The following is an 18,631-nucleotide window of genomic DNA, read 5'->3' on the forward strand; positions in this document are numbered from 1 at the left end:
AGTCGGGATACTCTGGACTCAAACAGAAATTACATGGATTGGAGTTGACATTCATGACGGGGATAAGCGTTTGTTGAACAAAAATAGCCTATACCTTTTTAGTTAGAGATTTGATTAAATTTTTAAGTTCTGGATCGGGATTCATCTCAAACATACCAACAGCCTTTACTGTTGTAGAAGAACTAGTGTTGCGGGAGATATCATCACTACCCCTCCAGTTATTATTACGCTTTGTCTGATCTTCTAAAAATTTATAAGCTTCTGAGGCTCCTTTACTTAAGAAACCACCCCCATTCATTATGTCAAAGACTTCTTTATGGTGGTGTAGAAATCCCTTGAAAAAGGCACAAACTAACGTATCTTTCGCGAGGTTATGATATGGACACTCTATAATTAAGTAGATCGGTGAAGTGATTCCAAGCCTCTGAAAATGATTCATGAGGATTTTGTTGAAAGAAATGAATCTTGGAAAGCATTTCATCGGTCTTCAGTGGTGGGTAAAAATGTTCCATGAATAGTTGAACAAGTTTAGCCCACGAGTCCACAAAATTAGGCGCTTGGGCAGTTAACCAAGATGCCGCCTTATCGGCTAAGGTGAAGGGAAATACCCTTAGTTTAATTTGTTCAGCACCTACCATAGGATGGTGGAATGTAGTAAGGACTTCGTCAATCCTACGCATGTGCTGATAGGGTTTTTCATGGTCTAACCCATGAAAAACGGGTAACAAATTAAATATATTTGAAGGGATTCGGAAATCTCCCACTGGGTCTGATAGAATGATGCAAGATTTAGGGCTATTATTCAAGGCTTTGTAAAAGTCAAAAAAAGGAGACTCTCTTTCTTCAGCCATTACTTCAGGTGGTGTGTGTGGTATGCTAGCTAGAGGTGTAGTGAGTGGTATATTAGAAAGACTTGTTTGCTGCTGTTGTCGGTTAATTATGTTAGGTATTTTTCTTCGGCCCGACCTTAATCTCATGCAAGGGTAAGACTAATATTAATGAAACACAACAATATTCCAAACAATCCTGATATAGTAGTATGAACCTCTAACAAAAGATGCGAGGTGTGGAAGAAAAGAGTACCTGAAAGCCTCCTTGCTTCGCTTATGAATAACATCTTGTTTACGCGTGCTCAGTGTATATAACAAGTTAGAACACTGAAAACTTTGAAGAAATGGAAGTTCGAAACAAACCCGGTGGAAATCGGGCGGTTTCAGCCAGAGGCGCTGGTGCTTCGAGAATCGCTTAGGGCAGCGGCAGGTCAGCGCTCATGCAAAAGGTAGGATTCCAAGCGTGTGGGCGCAGGTGGCGCTCCAAGTTGGCCTTGGTAGGGCGTAGGTGGTGCTCAGCCAAAGGGTGGGATTCCAGGCTTGTGGGCGCAGGGTGCGCTCCACTTTGGCTTGCCAAGGGCGCAGGTGCGCTCCGAGTAATTTTTCATGGAAAGTTGCAAAGCTAAAACAGACAACCATAGTGAGAATCCAAACAAGGGTGGGTGGGTTATGGGACTTTGAAAAACTATCAAGTCTACAGAAAACAATACTAAAGAGTACTAAGATGGCAACGGCGCCATTTCATAATTTCTTGTGTGGTAACTATTTGATAAACGTAAAATTGAATAATTTACCTATGAAATGAATGTTGAAACTCAAAACGCAAGTGAAACTAAACTTAATTACGCGTTGTTATCAAAGATTTCTATACTCTCAATTCTATCGAAATAGAGTGGAGTAAAAAGTTCGTTCCACTCTCAGTTCTTTAGCATTCAAGTTTCCTAGATTAACTAATCTATTCAAAGTCTAATGAGAGCAATGGTGGGAATTATACTATGATGTGAATTAAAACTAGACGTAATATAAAGATTATAACTTTATTAAATTTAACTAAAAATAATTGAATTCTAAATTGATAACTAAGAATTGAATAACAACAACTGAATTTAGATCTAACAATTTTAAATGACAAAATCGAAATGAACAAGAAATAACTATTTTATTTATCTAATCAATGAAGAACTATGATTCAAAGAATTAATCTAAAACAATGTATGAAACTAATTAATTTAACTAATTCAATTCAAAAACTAGATCTACAAGCTATTTTAATGGCTACTTTCTATTCTAGATTCTCTAACTATCCCTTTCTTAAGAGCTAAGTCTTGTTTTATGTAAAGGAGGAGACCAGATCCATAATTTCGTGCATGGGCTGAGGTCTTATGTTTTGGGCCGGAAAATCGAGCCCAAAACCCAATTTCTTCAGTCCACAGAGCCCGTTTCAGCTGGCTTTGGCTTCAGCAAACTTTTCGTCTACTTTTGCTCCTCTGATTGGGTCAAGGCTTACCATTGGAAAGCTCTTTCTGAGCCGGTCGTTTTGACGTAAGGTAGGCCCAAACCGAGGCCTGAGTCCAAAGATATGGTCTTCGGAAGTTCTGCTAACTTGTGCACTGTTTCTGCCCGTGTTGACTTTTCAGCTTTTGACCGGGCTTCATAAAGGCTTGTCTCCTTGAATCTTGGCCTTTATCACAGAACTTCTTAGCAACCAACCCTTTTCTCCTTTATATCGCCAAAGTGGCACATTTCTGCACATAATTGAGTTCCATGCCTGAAATATATAAAAGCACGTAATTAGTATTAACTCTTATTTATTACTCGCATAATTGGTCTAAAAGTAGTATTATTAAGGGGTTAAAACTACAGTTTTGGGCTCTTATCAAGTTGTTCCTTTGGTTCTGGCGTGCACCATAGCGTGCCCAATGATGTTCAACCAGATCATTCTTCAATTGTTGATTAGTAGCTCCACAACGAATACTTAATGTCCTGACTACCATGTTTTGAACAAACAGATGGTCATTACTCTGCATCTCAACTTCATGTCGCAACCGTTCATCTGAAGGTGGTTTCCAATTTGGAAGTTGTACATTACGTTCATTCTCAACAATCATGTTGTGAAGTATAATACATGTCTTCATTATATGAGATAGAGCTCCTCTATCCCACTGACGAGCAGGCCTGCTAACAATTGCAAATCTACCATGTAAAACACCAAAACCACGTTCCACATCTTTACGAGCTGCTTCTTGTGCTTTTGCAAAGTTAATATCTATGGGAGTAGCAAAAGATGAGATTGTTTGAATCAGTGCATCCCACGGTCGATATATTCCATAAGCAAGGTAATAGCCCATGTTGTAAGGTGATAAACGTAAAATAAATAGTTTTACTAATGAATAAAGCGTTGAAACTCTAAACAAAAGTAAAACTAGTGGACTAATTTGTTACTAGATTTATCAAAGATTTCTACTCTCAATCCTATTGAGATAGAGTGGAGTAGATGATTCGTTCCACTCCTAGTTCTTTCACATGTAATGTTTTCTAAGTCTAATCAATCTTAACTAAAGTCTAATGAGAGATTTACGAATTATAAACTACGATGCAACTACCCACAAGATACGACTAATTAACTACGGAATGCTGCGTTGATTCTATGATAAGGAATTAGGGGGGATTGATTCCACCTTAACTCAACTTAACTTACTAACGACGAATCGTCGTAATCCGAATTGAACTGCTATGCAGAACTATTGGTTCCTCCTAATCCCTAATTACATATGGCACTTCTACCAATTCATAACTAGCATGTGAACGATTAAACCCATTCTCATGGTGAATTAATCGTTTCAAGAGTGGAATAGAAATTACGACGACTCTACGATAATCGGAATCAAGCTTTCATCAAGGCTTCTCAACCCCCTCTAATGGAGGTTTAGCCTAGAATCATTCCGCAATCATTTCCATATGAATCTAAACTAAACATAATATCAAGATTCCAACTTTACTAATTTAACAAACAATACTTGAAATCTAATTAATAATTAAGAAATGATATCAACAAGAATGTAAACTAGATCTATAAATGTAATGACAAAAAAAACAAATTGAATAATAATAAACTATTTTATTAATCTAATCGAATGAATAACAATATTTTAAAGGTTTAATCTACAAACAAGGAATGAAAATGAAACTAAACTTAATTAAAAACAATTAAAACTAGATCCAGAATTATCTATATTTTAGGTCTAATTAGCTACCATTAACAAAGTGCTAAACTTTTATTTTTATATGCTTCAGATCCAAAAATCGTGCATGGGCTTGGAGCCATGTTTTGGGCCGAAAAATCAGGCCTAAAACTCAATTCTTTCAGTCCAAAAAGGCCTCTTCAGCTGGAGTTGGCTTTGACAAACTTTTCGTCCACTTTTACTCCAATGATTTGCTCCAAGCTTAGACCATTGGAAAGCTCTTTCCAAGCCGGTCTTTTTTACGTAAGGTAGGCCCAATTCCGAGGTCTGAGTCCAAAGATATGGTCTTCGGAAGTTTTGCTGACTTTGTGTACTGTTTCTACCCGCGTGGACTTTGACTTTTCATCTTTTGACCGGGCTTTACAGAGGCTTTGTCTTCTTGAAAATTGGCCTTTAATCACAGAACTCCTTAACAACCGACCTTTGCTCCTTTATCTCGCTAAAGTGGCACATTTCTGCACATAATGGACTTTGAAGCCTGAAATGCATAAAACACGTGTCGATATTAACTCTTACTTATTATTCACATAATTGGTCTAAAAGTACGATTGTTAAGGGGGTTAAAACTACAGTTTTGGGCTCTTATCAAACCACCCCCAAACAGCATTTTGCTTGTCTTCAAGCAAATATGAGAAATTAGAATAAGTGACCAAAAATGGAGTTCTAACTAATCTCGTTTCGCTGAGCGCGATTACATTGACCATATGCAACAAAGCCTTAAACCACTAAGAATTCCCTAGTGGACGAGTTGTAGCCTCGTGAGAGTTTTTCAGTGAAGGTACTCACAAATTTCATCTATACTACAACGATTAAGAAATAAAACTATTGTTTCCTTATTCATGCTCTAAATTAACTATACATCTCACTAGCAATGAATATAGAATAATCAAGTCGAAACCTAAGCTAATATATGCATAATAATCAATCTTCTAAAATAAACATATATACAATGAGTAATACTATGAAATGCATTAACAGGTCTGTTTCTGAAACTTGGAATAACGTCCTTAACTAGGTTCTCACAATAATATTCAAGATACAACACTCTGATTTTTCCACTCAAGTTTTGCTACTCCAGTGCGCAGTGGGCACACTTTACCTTACAATCTCAACAACACACAAGGAAGTCGGAGTCGATCAACACATCTGCCACTTACTATCACACTAACGTATTCCCAATTGAGCTAGAGGTCTTTATTAGGTGTTGCGGGGATTAGGAGATGGTTTAAGAAGGAAGGAAATGGATATTCAAAAAGGACAAGTCTGAGATAATAGAGTCTTCATATTATGTAACTAGAGAAACCCTTGTTATTGACTTTTGCTTCTACACCTTGTTTCCATCCTTAGCCATATTTTTTTTTCCTTTGGCTTTTGACTCCTTTTATTCTATTTTTTTTGGAGTTTTTCTTTTATTTTTATTTTTATTTTTCTTTTCTTTGGATGGAAACTTATTTTCTTTATTTTCTGAAGTAACTAACTAATTTTTGTTTACACAGATTTTTCTCTTCTTCTTTCTTCCTCATTCTATTCTCAGACTTATTCTAAATTGGGTAGTTTGATTTTAGCAATTTTTTTTTTTTTTTTTTTTTTTTTGTAATAGGGTAAAGGATTTGTGCTTTATGAAAGGCTAAAGAAAGGCTCAGAGGGGCGACTAGTGGAAAATAATTTATAGGTTTGAATTTCTGGCTATATCGATCCAAAGAGGGCCTAAATTCTCGCTTAGGATATGGTTTAGTGATCAAGCAAGTGGACGTGTGATTTCTCTATCTGGATTTTACTTCTCCCTTGTGTCATTTCTCAAATGTTTCGCTCATATAAGGCTTTAGGCTATATTCTCACAGGATTTGTAGAATAAGTACTCTAGCCTAGATTTCAGAAACTTACTGCTAACAATCATAGATACTCATGTAACATATTTATAGATAGTTGCAATGATTATTACCTACATATTAACCTAAGTTTCTAAAGACTATTCTAATGCAACACTACATGAGACTTTTAGATTATTAAGAGCATAGAGAAAGAACAATACCGATATTCCTAAGTGTATAGCATAAACTTTTTTATTTATATTTTTGAATTTATACATATCTAGAAAACAAGTGCATATTATACATATCTATATCCTAACAGATGCCTTAATTACACGTGTTTCTATGCCCACCCCCAAACAAGAAATATGCTTTGTCCTCAAAGTATTTAAATAGATAGGGTAGGAAAAATACCATGGAAACGCGTGAAATTCTGGAACATCTGTAAAACCTGGTTATACATACTAATATAGAAAAGAAAACTGATGCAACTTTGTAAGAGTTCCACCTATTATGGGGTTAACAAGAATAAAATTGCTTGGGACATAAGCAGACACTAACTGGAATTAAAAACTGACCTTATCTCCCGCTTTTATTCTTCATCCTCCTCATCCTCTTCTTCTATAAAGAAGTGAGGTTCCTTCGCATCCTGCCATGCCATAACAACTTGCCAGGCTTCTTGCCACTTATCATCTATTATTGCTAACCTATTAAGTGCCACTTGGTTTGACGGGGTGTAGGGTACAACCTGATGAGGTTGTATCCTCCACCCTTGGCAAGTCATTGCACGGAAAGATCGAATAATACTATTAGTAGGTCGCACAGTGTCGACCGTAATCCAATCCATGAAACGTGTACAAAAAATAGGAAAGAAACATAGCATAATACGGGAAATTAGAACAGGCATAAGAAGGTACTTATGCCTCATGCTATGGGCTCATGCTAAACTAGACATCAAGGTTCTGGGAAGGTTATGGCACATTCGTCCCGTGGCTAAAGCAAGGAAGACGCTGCAAGTGGCATCATTCACAGAAGAAAAACGCCATTCCCCTAAAATGTTTAGCATGATCCAAAACATAACAGTTCCTATGTTCATAGACAGGCTACCAAAGGCGACGTTATATTCCCCTTGGTCCGCGATATGGAAAATGCCTGCCCCATACGACTCATGCAAAAACTCATAAGTGTAGACATGCATATTATCTACCCAATAGCACCATGGGTCTTTTATTTCAGCGGGCATAGCAAGTCCAAGAACAAATGCTAGCAAGAACCTGGTAATTTCCATTGGTTCCTCATTAATGTTGATTCTCCATCCGGTCGCTCAAAGAAAATACAATTATCATAAAAATAAGATGCAAGTGCTGGAGAATAAAGTTCATCAGGTCTTACCATAAGCGGTTCCCAGCCTACGTATGTGATCACCTCGCGAAACCAAGCACCATAAGTAGTGCTTTGGAACAAATCTTCGAAAGACTGTTCCGGTATTATTGTAGGAGATGTCATCTCAAAACAACCCTCCGGAACAAAGAATCGATCCGGGGAACAACCTACAGAAAACCGACATTTATGGTTTCTACTTGAGGTCGGTAGCGAGTCTTGGCTGGGGTGTTTTTGGATTTACAGTGTTATGGACGCAGGTGCACTCCTCTTGGGTGCAGGTGCGCTCAGTGTAAAATTTTTGACAATGGCTAGGGCGCAGGTGCGCTTCGAGGTGCTGATTTGTGAAAATGGTGAAGAACAACGGGAAATGTGGGAGTGAAAGGTGAGAGATGGAAGTTAGGTGTAGTGTGGGTTGTGAGTGTAGAATGAATGAAGTTTTTATAGGTTTTAAGTTTCTATAACGAATCGGGAAGTTGCCAAAAAGCTTTTACGGCAATTTCCGGAAATACTAAAATTATCAAACCCAAAAACGAAAACAACTCATATTCTTGATTCTAAAAACAACCCTAGTATATTTTAGGTTGAATTTAGGATAAAACTACCTAACTTATAGAGATTTCATCCTACCCCATATTTATTCATAGATATGCCCATATCGGCAATATTCTCACCCTAACTCCAAAATAACTTCTAGAAATGAGGGTCATATAAAAATCATGCTGGAATAAATAATACCACCCCTAAACAATTTGGGAAGGTGAGATCAATATAAAACAACCACGCACAATGAAAATAACCACATTATATTAATTTTTTCATTCAAAGTACATTTTACTACAAAATTCAAATCTACGAAAGTTAAAACTTACATTAAAAATAAATAACAACAATAATAAATAACAACATCAAATATCAATCCATAGAATTCCTAAACACATCGCTACTGGTAGCAGAGGGCACATGCTCAAGAGGTGGCTCCTGAGCTCCCGATGGGTCATTTCCCTGCGTCTTCCGGCAACGACGCTCGTGGCTCACAGCTGTATCCTCAGAAGAACTCCCGTGGGGGTGGGAAGCGTGCAAGCATATCGACGCGGAATTGGCGCTGAGATTCCAACTCAGCCCTCATCTGTTCCCACAGTTCATCCTTGCGTTGGGTACGAATCTCGAAGTTATGATGCATAGTAGCCTGTCGAGTCCGGAGGTCTTCGCAAATAGTATTGAGGGAACGCATGCCACGATGGATCACAGCCATGCGTTCTGCATCTGACGTACACCTCTCCAAGGCATCGACATCAAAACATGCCATGTCATCCTCATTCTCCGAGTCATTTTCATTCTCCGAGTCATTCTCATCGACTACCCTATCTTCAGGTAACCTCCAAACTCGTTGGATACACTCCTTATAAATACGAGGATTTCGGTGTAGGGTGAGGCAAATCCTAATAGACGTTGGAGTCGCTCTCAACTTCAGCATGATCTTGGTTATCAAAACAGGGAGAGGTGCAATAGACTTCCCCACTCCCCTAATCATGTTAAGCAAAACTCCAAAATACAGAACTCATACTTCCGCTCCCCGACTATCCATAGAACGTGAATGCAGATTCGGACCGATGTCGCGACCTTCTCCTTCCCTATGACATTCCTACCAATCCACCGAAATACTGACCGGTAGCTAGTTGGTTCGAGGGATGCTGGCGAACACAATGCGAGCTCGCATTGTAGTTCCCTTCGGTAACAGTCGCATGCATCAAAGGCTCTACCCCAGTATATTGGGACCCTTGTAACGTGGCATCCAGATGGATTCTAGGCGGAATGCCTAGAATCTCAGCCAACAACCCAACAGATACTTCTTTCCTCCTCTTTGCCACCGTAACAAAAATTCGATTCCCCTCCAACTCCCTCGTGTTGTAAAACCGTCGGACTAACTCTTTGTGGTAAAAGTCATTGGTCGAATACCACAAGCTATTCCAATCTCTACTAGCCATTTCGTCACCGTAAAACGGCGCAAAGTGGTCGCCAGTAAATGCTTGCTCTGGCAAAATTCGGCGTTGTTAAGCCATTGGAAATTTTGATAAGGTTTGGGGGTTTGAATAAGGTAGGGGGAAGCAATGAGGAACAACCTCACTAGAAAAACGATGGTGGCGGTGGTGTGGTGGCGCGGCAGCTCCAATGTATTGGTTTTTCGGTGGTTTTTGGTGATTGAACTTGATTTAAATTGGTGTGGGAAGGGTTTGGAGAAGATTTTAACTTGATTTGAACTGTGGGCGTAGGTGTATTTAGCTTTCTTTTTATTTTTATTTTTTATTTTAGGGTTTAAGATGTGTTTGCTTGTTAATGGTGGTGGTGAAGATGAAAACGCTTAACCGATGGTTTGAAGGTAAAGCGCGCAGTCTTGTGAGAAGTTGGGCCCCAAGCCCAAATTTGATTTTTCGACTTTTGTCGATTTTTAGTGCGACTTCAAACTAACATTGTCGTTTTGTTACCGGTCCGATTTTTTCGAATGAGATATGGAAATGATCAGGAGAGAATTTCCAATCCAATTATCCATAAAACACTCTATTCCGACTGTGGATGACATATAAGATAGTGGAAAATGCCTAGAAGTGCCTGCACGACGTAAGTTATGCGAACGAATGAACTCTAAATTCATAGATTATGTCAACCCGAATCGGAATACAATTAAACGGCCTAAGCAACTCTAATGGGACATAAAACATTCTAGGACGGAAACACAAACACCCCACCCCCAAACAAATTTTCTTACAACAGAGTTTAGAAAATTTGTTTTTGTTTTTTTTTTTTTTTTTTTTTTTAAAGTGGATCTTTTAAAGTCAGATCCCCGAGACTTCCTAGATTACTATGTTTATTATTTAATATTTTTTTACTTTTATAAGGAAAAACAATAAGCAATAAGGACATAATTCACCCCATAGAAAAACATGACTCAAAAATCTGAGAAAATATGCAAGAGTGGAAAACGTGAATTATGTTAAACGTGGACTTAGGATCCGGTACTTACAGCCACACACTCCATAGGGAGGGCCCGATTACTTGAATGGTGCACTCACCAATATATGAAAATGAAAGGAAATGCACCAAACACAAAAATTGAGTCGTTTATAGTCAGATACTCGAGACTTTATCTAAACATATGTATGAACATGCAGTTTATCATATATCAACAACCAAAATAGTTGTGGATCATTCCATAAATAAATATCACAAAAAACATACCCAAACACAATCAAGCACCAAGATTTCCTATGACGCAACCTAGTGAAATGAAAGCGAAGTCGGATAGACCTATAACGTAACCTAGCATGCACCTTCTTTTTTATCTTTGAACGAGAGGGTGTCCTAGTGACTAAGTGTGGAAAAATGAATGGTTGTGGAAGATATGGTGGATATGAATAAGTTGTAGAAGGAAAGCATGGAAAAAATAAGGATGTGGGTTTAGCACAAAACTCATTCATGGTGTAGGTAGGGACTGTCTTAATTCTGAAAATGAAGGTGTCAAATGGTTTGTCCTTCTGAAGTATTTGTTTGCTAGGAGGATTTAAAAAATTATGAAGCACAGGAGAAACAAAAGGATCGAGTGCAAACTCGAGATTCCTTTGAAAGGGTGGAAGGAGGGGAGTCGAGGCGGATATTGTGCAAAGTAGTTCTTGATAGGGTGACTCATCATCTACTCTAAGAAACTCATCGAATTCCTCATCTAGCTTGGTCATATCCACCTTACTATGGTATTCTTCTATATCTTTGAGAAAGTCATCTATCTCGTCCTCATCCATAATATCTGTATCGACTAGTGTAGGGATGAAAATGTTAGAGTCTGAACTTTCAAAGAAAAGAAATTTGGGCATTTGATTATTAGTGAACGTGTTGTTGAAATAATCTCGAGCGAAGCTCTCGATCATGCTAACCTCTCCATCCATAGACGAATCAGGTAACTGTGTCTTTGTTTTAAAAACATTTACTTCAACAGAAAGATGGCCAAAAGACATGGATATCGAACCATCACGGCAATTTATGAGCGCATTGGCAGTTGCCAGGAAAGGACGCCCTAAGATGATCGGGACAGAGTCGTTAGCGACTTTTGTATCGAGGATGACGAAATCAGCCGGATAGTAGAAATCCTAAACCTTTACCAGCACGTTTTCAACCACCCCCTTAGGATACTTAATAGACCGATCAGCTAATTGCAACGTCATTTTATTGGGTTGCATCTCTTCTAGACCTATTTGTTTATACAAATAAAACGGGAGTAAGTTAACACTAGCCCCCAGGTCTAATAACACGGTCGTCATATAGGAATCTCCTAAGGTGCATTGTACAGTAGGACGACCAGGGTCCTTGTACTTAACAATTCCGTTATGTTCAGATAGAGTTGGGAATTGTTCTGTTAAAAAGGCGTCTTTTGGTATATTGGTCTTACGCCTAGTAGTACACAAGTCCTTAAGAAACTTAGCATGGTGTGGTAGCTTTTTAATAGCTTCGAGGAAGGGAAGGTTTATAGTTAGATTCTTGAAAACGTCCTTAATCTCCTCATAATTTGTATCCCTAGTTAACATGGCTAATTTTTGTGGAAACGGTGTTTTCTATCTATATTTAGCATATGTATCACCTGGATGTTTAATCTTGGCTTTCTGTTTCTTAGGTTGTGTTATGAACCGTACCTCTACGGTGGTAGGCTCTTGGTTTCTATTTCGTATCTAGTAAAATAGCGGTGTAGGGGCTACTGGTGGGGTAACTATAGGCATAGTTACTTTGTTATCAACCACTCTGCCAGAACGGAGAGTGGTGATGGCATTTAGCTCACCTACGTTTTCATTTTCATTACTAGTATTACCGGTTACCACAAAGGCTGCGTTTGTTGTTTTAGGATTAGGTATCGCGTGACATGGAAACACACCTTTGGGTTGGGCTTTATCTTGGCCTAACTGTTGTCTTAAATTATTAACGGATTGTAGAATCTGTTAGTTAGATTGAGCCATGGTTTGGAAGAGTTGTTGGCTCACCTGTATGAAGGTGTCAAGACGATCCAGTTGTGTGGGTGTAGTGGTCACGGGTGGTGTGACTGGAACTATCTCGCATTGATTATTTATGGGCGGATTGTGATAGTTATTATTTACCGGAACGATACCTCTATTAGCATTATAATTATTATAATTACCTTGACCTTGTGCTTGACCTTGTCGAGGTTGCGCTTGGTTGTCATAATTATTATAATTACCCTGACCTGTCCTTGTCGTGGTGGAGCTTGGTTATAACTGTGCGTTGGCCTAACATATTGATTATTGTACCCTGTAGGTGTGACTTGTTGGTTATTTCTCCAATCGAAGTTGGGATTTTGTCTCCAAGGGGCGTTAGGTTCACTATTAATGGAACAAGCATGTTCATAGGCTATAGGGGGCGATTAAGTCGGGATGCTCGGGACTCCAAATGAAACTATATGGATTGAATTTACATTCATGACGGGGATAGGCTTTTGTTGTACAGAAATGGCCTCTACCTTTTAGTGAGTGATTCGATTAGAGTTTTAAGATCGGGATCGTGTTTTATCTAAAACATACCGGGCCTTAATCAGATTAGAAAAAAACTAGCGGAGTGGTGGATATCGTCCACTACCCCCAGTTGTTATTTAAGCTTAGTTTGATCCTCTAAATATTTATAAGCTTCCGAGGCTCCTTTTACTTAGGAAACTACCCCCATTCATTATGTCAAGGACTTCTTTATGGTGGTGTAGAAGTCCTTTGAAAAGGCACGAACTAACGTGTCTTTCGGCTAGGTTATGATGTGGACACTCTATAAGGAGATCGGTGAAACGATTCCAAGCCTCTGAAAATGATTCATGAGGATTTTGTCGAAAAGAAATGAATCTTGGAAAGCATCTCATCCGTCTTTAGGGGTGGGTAAAATGCTCCATAAACAAATTGAACAAGTTTAGCCCACGAGTCCATAGAATTAGGCTTGGGCGCTTAACCAAGACGCCTTATATCGGCTAAAGTGAAGGGAAATACCTTGAGTTTAATTTGTTCAGCGCCCACCGTAGGATGGTGGAATGTTGTAAGAACTTGTTCAATCCTACGCATGTGCTGATAAGGTTTTTCATGGTCTAAACCATGAAAAACGGGTAACAAATTAAAAATATTTGGGGGGATTCGGAAATCCCCCACTGGGTCTGCTAGAACGATGAGAGAGGAGTCTCACCTTCTTCAGGCATTATGTCAGGTAGAGTATGTGGAATAGTAGCTAGAGGTGCAATGAGTGGTATACTAGATAGGCGTGCTTATTGACATTGCCGTGTAATTATGTTAGGTGTTTTTGTTCGACCAGACTTTAATCTCATACAAGGCTAAGACCAAACTTAACTAAACACGACAACACTCCAACCAATCCTAATATACTAGTATAAACCTCTAACAAAAGATGCGAGGTGTGGAAGAAAGGAATACCTGATTGTGTCCTTGCTTCGCTTATGAATAGCGTCTTGTTTACGCGTGTTCAGTGTATATAACAAGTTAGAACACTGAAAAACTTGAAAAATCGAAGTTCGAAACAAACCTGTGGAAATCCGGCAAAATTCAGCCGAGAAAGGCTGGCTCTCTCTTGAAGCCGCGCGCAATGTAAACTTCAAGTTCCAGTGATTTGAGCGCGGGTCGCGCTTGGTTTGGGCGTGGGTCGTGCTCAGGGCTCCAGGCGTGTGGCGCGGGTCGCTCTCTTTTGGGGTGCAAGTGCGCTCCATGTATTTTTTCCGATGAACTTCAATTGCTGAAACGGACGACCACAGTTAGAATCAAACAAGGGTGGGTGGGTGAAATGGGACTTTAAGAAGAGTACTTATACTACGAAAACAATGCGAAAGTGAACTAAGATGGCAGCGGTGCCATTTGATAAACATAAAATAAATAGTTTTACTAATGAATAAAACGTTGAAACTCTAAACGAAAGTAAAACTAGTGGACTAATTTGTTACTAGATTTATCAAAGATTTCTACTCTCAATCCTATTGAGATATAGTGGAGTAAATGATTTGTTCCACTCCTAGTTCTTCCACATGTAATGTTTTCTAACTCTAATCAATCTTAACTAAAGTCTAATGAGAGATTTACAAATTATAAACTATGATGTAACTACCCACAAGATACGACTAATTAACTACGGAATGTTGCATTGATTCTATGAAAAGGAATTAGGAGGGATTGATTCCACCTTAACTCAACTTAACTTACTAACGACGAATCGTCGTAATCCGAATTGAACTGCTACGCAAAACAATTGGTTTTTCCTAATCCCTAATTACACATGGCACTTCTACCAATTCATAACTAGCATGTGAACGATTAAACCCATTCTCATGGTGAATTAATCGTTTCTAGAGTGGAATAGAAATTACGACGACTCTACGATAATCGGAATCAATCTTTCATCAAGGCTTCTCAACCCCCTCTAATGGAGGTTTAGCCGAGAATCATTCCGCAATCATTTCCATATGAATCTAAACTAAACATAATATCAAGATTCCAACTTTACTAATTTAACAAACAATACTTGTGATAAGAGCCCAAAACTGTAGTTTTAACCCCTTAATAATCATACTGTTAGACCAATTATGTGAATAATAAGTAAGAGTTAATACTGATTACGTGTTTTTATGCATTTCAGGCTTCAAAGTCCATTATGTGCAGAAATGTGCCACTTTAGCGAGATAAAGGAGCAAAAGTCAGCAGAACTTCCGAATGCCATATCTTTGGACTCAGACCTCGGAAGTGGGCCTACCTTATGTCAAAACGACCGGCTCGGAAAGAGCTTTGCAATGGTCCAAGCCTTGACCCAATCAGAGGAGCATAAGTGGACAAAAGGTCTATTGAAGCCGAATCTAGCTGAAGAGGCCTTTTTGGACTGAAAGAATTGGGTTTTGGGCCTGATTCTCTGGCCCAAAACATGGCTCCAAGCCCATGCACGATTTTTGGATCTGAAAGTATAAAAACAAAAGCTTAGCTCTTTGTTAGGGGGGTTGTGAATGGTAGATGGATGATGGTATATAGTGGGACCTAGATTAGTTAGCCTCCATTAATTGTTTTAGATCTAGTTTTTTTTTTTAATTCAATTAGTTTTATTTAGTTAGTTTCAAATCCTTGTTTAGATTAAACCTTTGAATCTTTGTTCTTCATTTCATTAGATAAATAAATAGTTATTATTATTCAATTTCGTTTTTTTCATTTACAATTTATTAGATCTAATTTCAATTCTTGTTATCATTCAATTCTTAGTTATTAATTAGATTCCATTATTGTTTAATTAAGTAAATTTCAATGCTTTATATTATGTTTAGTTTTAATCTAAATGGAAATGATTATGAATGATTCAAGGTTAAACCTCCATTAGAGGGGGTTGAGAAACCTTGATGAAAGCTTGATTCCAATTATCGGAGATTGTCGTAATTTCCTTTCCACTCTAGAAACGCGTTTAGTTCACCATGAGAATGGGTTTAATCGCTCACATGCTAATTATTAATTGGTAGAAATGCCATGTGTAATTAGGGATTAGGAAGAACCGATTGTTCTCGTGCGATTCAATTCGATTACTGACGACTTCGTCGCTAGTGGATTAAGTTGAGTTAAGGTGGAATCAATCCCCCTATAACTCCTTATCATCGAATCAACGTAGCATTCCCTTAGTTATCCTTATAGTCTACTAAGTTGCATCGTAGTCTAGTTGCCTTTTTTGTAAATCTCTCATTAGACTTTAAGAAGAATACTTACACGTGAGAACACAGCATGCGGAAGGACTAGGAGTGGAACGAATCACTCTACTTCACTATATCTCATAGGATTGAGAGTAGAATCTTTGATAAACATAGGCTCATAAAATAAGTTTTAGTTTACTTACGTTTTGAATTCATCGCTCATTTCGTAGGTAAACAACTCATTTTATGCTTTATCAAATGGCGCCGCTGCCATCTTAGTTTCACTTTCGTATTGTTTTCGTAGTGTTAGTACTGTTCTTAAAGTCCCATTTCACCCACCCACCCTTGTTTGATTCATACTGTGGTTGCCCATTTCATCTTTGGAAAAATTCCGTGATAAAATACCTGAAGCCGCGACGCTTCAAGGAGAGCGACCAGCTAAAGTTACTGGAATTTCATCTACCACCGAAGCGACCAAACACACGTATTTCGAATTTACACCGAGACCAGCGCTGAGAAGGAGAGCTTTAAAGCTGATTTTTCCGAATTCGACAGCTTTGATTCAACTTTGATCTTTCATATTTTTCAGTGTTCTAACTCGCTCCATACATCGAACAAAGCGTAAACAAGACGCTATTCATAAGCGCAAGGACGCCTTGTCGTATTCCTTTCTTCCACACCTCGCATCTCCTGTTAGAGGTTTATACTTGTATATCGAATTGTTTGGAGTGTTGCATGTTTAGTTAAGCTCGACTTAGTCTTGCATGAGATTAAGGTCCGGTCGAACAAAACACCTAACGTAAATACACAACAACAAAAACAAACAAGTCTATCTAGTATACCACACACTACACCTCTAGCTACTATTTCACACACACCACCGATATAATGGGGAAGAAAGAGAGACTCTCTCGGACTTCTACAAAGCCTTGAGCGATAGCCCCAAATCTTGCATCGCTCTAGCAGACCCAGTGGGGATTTCAGAAATCCTCCAAATATTTTTAATTTGTTACCCGTTTTCATGGTTTAGACCATGAAAAACCTTATCGGCTACACGTAGGGATTGAACAAGTCCTAACAACATTCCACCATCCTACGGTTGGTGCGGAACAAATTAAATTAAGGGTATTCCCTTTCACCTTAGCCGATAAAGGCGGCCTCTTGGTTAACTTCCCAAAGCCTAATTCTCAGGACTTCGTGGGCTAAACTTGTTCACTTGTTTATGGAACATTTTTACCCACCCCTAAAAGACGGATGAGATGCTTTCCAAGATTCATTTCTTTCGACAAAATCCTCATGAATCATTTTCAGAGGCTTGGAATCGTTTCACCGATCTGCTTATAGAGTGTCCACACCATAACCTAGCAAAAGACAAGTTAGTTCGTGCCTTTTTCAAAGGACTTCAACATCACCATAAAGAAGTCCTTGACATAATGAATGGGGGTAGTTTCTTAAGTAAAGGAGCCTCTGAGGCTTATAAATTTTAGAGGACCAAACTAAGCGAAATAATAATTGGGGGTAGTGACGATTACTCCCGCTCCGCTAGTTCTACTAATACAGTTAAGGCACGGTATATGTTTGAAATTAAACACGATTCCAAGCTTAAAACTCTAATCGAATCACTCACTAAAAATGTAGAGGCCATTTCTCTACAACAAAAGCCTATCCCCGGGTCATGAATGTAAATTCAAACCCATGTAGTTTTACGGCTGGAGTCCCGAGCATCCCGACTCCCAGCCCTATAGCCTATGAACAGGCTTGTTCCATTAATAGTGAACCTAACGCCTTGAGACAAAATCCCAACTCCAATTGAGAAATAACCAACAAGTCACACCTCAAGGGGTACAATAATCAATATGTTAGGCCAACGCATTTCAACTTTAACCAAGCTCCACTAAGACAAGGACAAGGTCGGGGTAATTTTAATAATTATAACAACCAAGTGCAACCTCGACAAGGTCAAGCACAAGGTCAAGGTAATTATAATAATTATAATACTAATAGAGGTATCGTTCCGTCAATAATAATTATCAAAATCCACCCATAAATAATTCACGTGAAATAGTTCCAAATACACCACCCGTGACTACTACACCCACACAACCGGATCGCCTTTGACACCTTCATACAAGTGAGCCAAAAACTTTTCCAAACCATGGCTCAATCTAACCAACAAATTCTACAATCCGTTAATAATTTAACCCAACAGTTGGCTCAAGATAAAGCCCAAACCAAAGGTGTGTTGCCAGTCACGCAATACCTAATCCTAAAACAACAAACACAAAATTTTGAGGTAACCGATAATACTAGTAATGAATATGAAAATGTAGGTGAGATAAATGCCATCACCACTCCGCTTACGGCAGAGTGGTTGATAACAAGGTAACTATGCCTATAGTTACCCCACCAAGAGTCTCCCTACACCTACTATTTTACTAGATACCGAAATAGAAACTGAAGAGCCTACCACTGTAGAGGTACCAGTTACAACACAACCTAAGAAACAGAAAGCCACGGTTAAACATCCAGGTGATACCATTGCTAAATATAGACAGAAACCACCGTTTCCACAAAAATTAGCCATGTTAACTAGGGATACAAATTACGAGGAGATTAGGGACGTTTTCAAGAATCTAACTATAAACCTTCCCTTCCTCGAAGCTATTAAAAAGCTAC

Source organism: Coptis chinensis, chromosome 1 (genome assembly GCF_015680905.1).
Source record: "Coptis chinensis isolate HL-2020 chromosome 1, ASM1568090v1, whole genome shotgun sequence".
NCBI lineage: Eukaryota > Viridiplantae > Streptophyta > Magnoliopsida > Ranunculales > Ranunculaceae > Coptis > Coptis chinensis.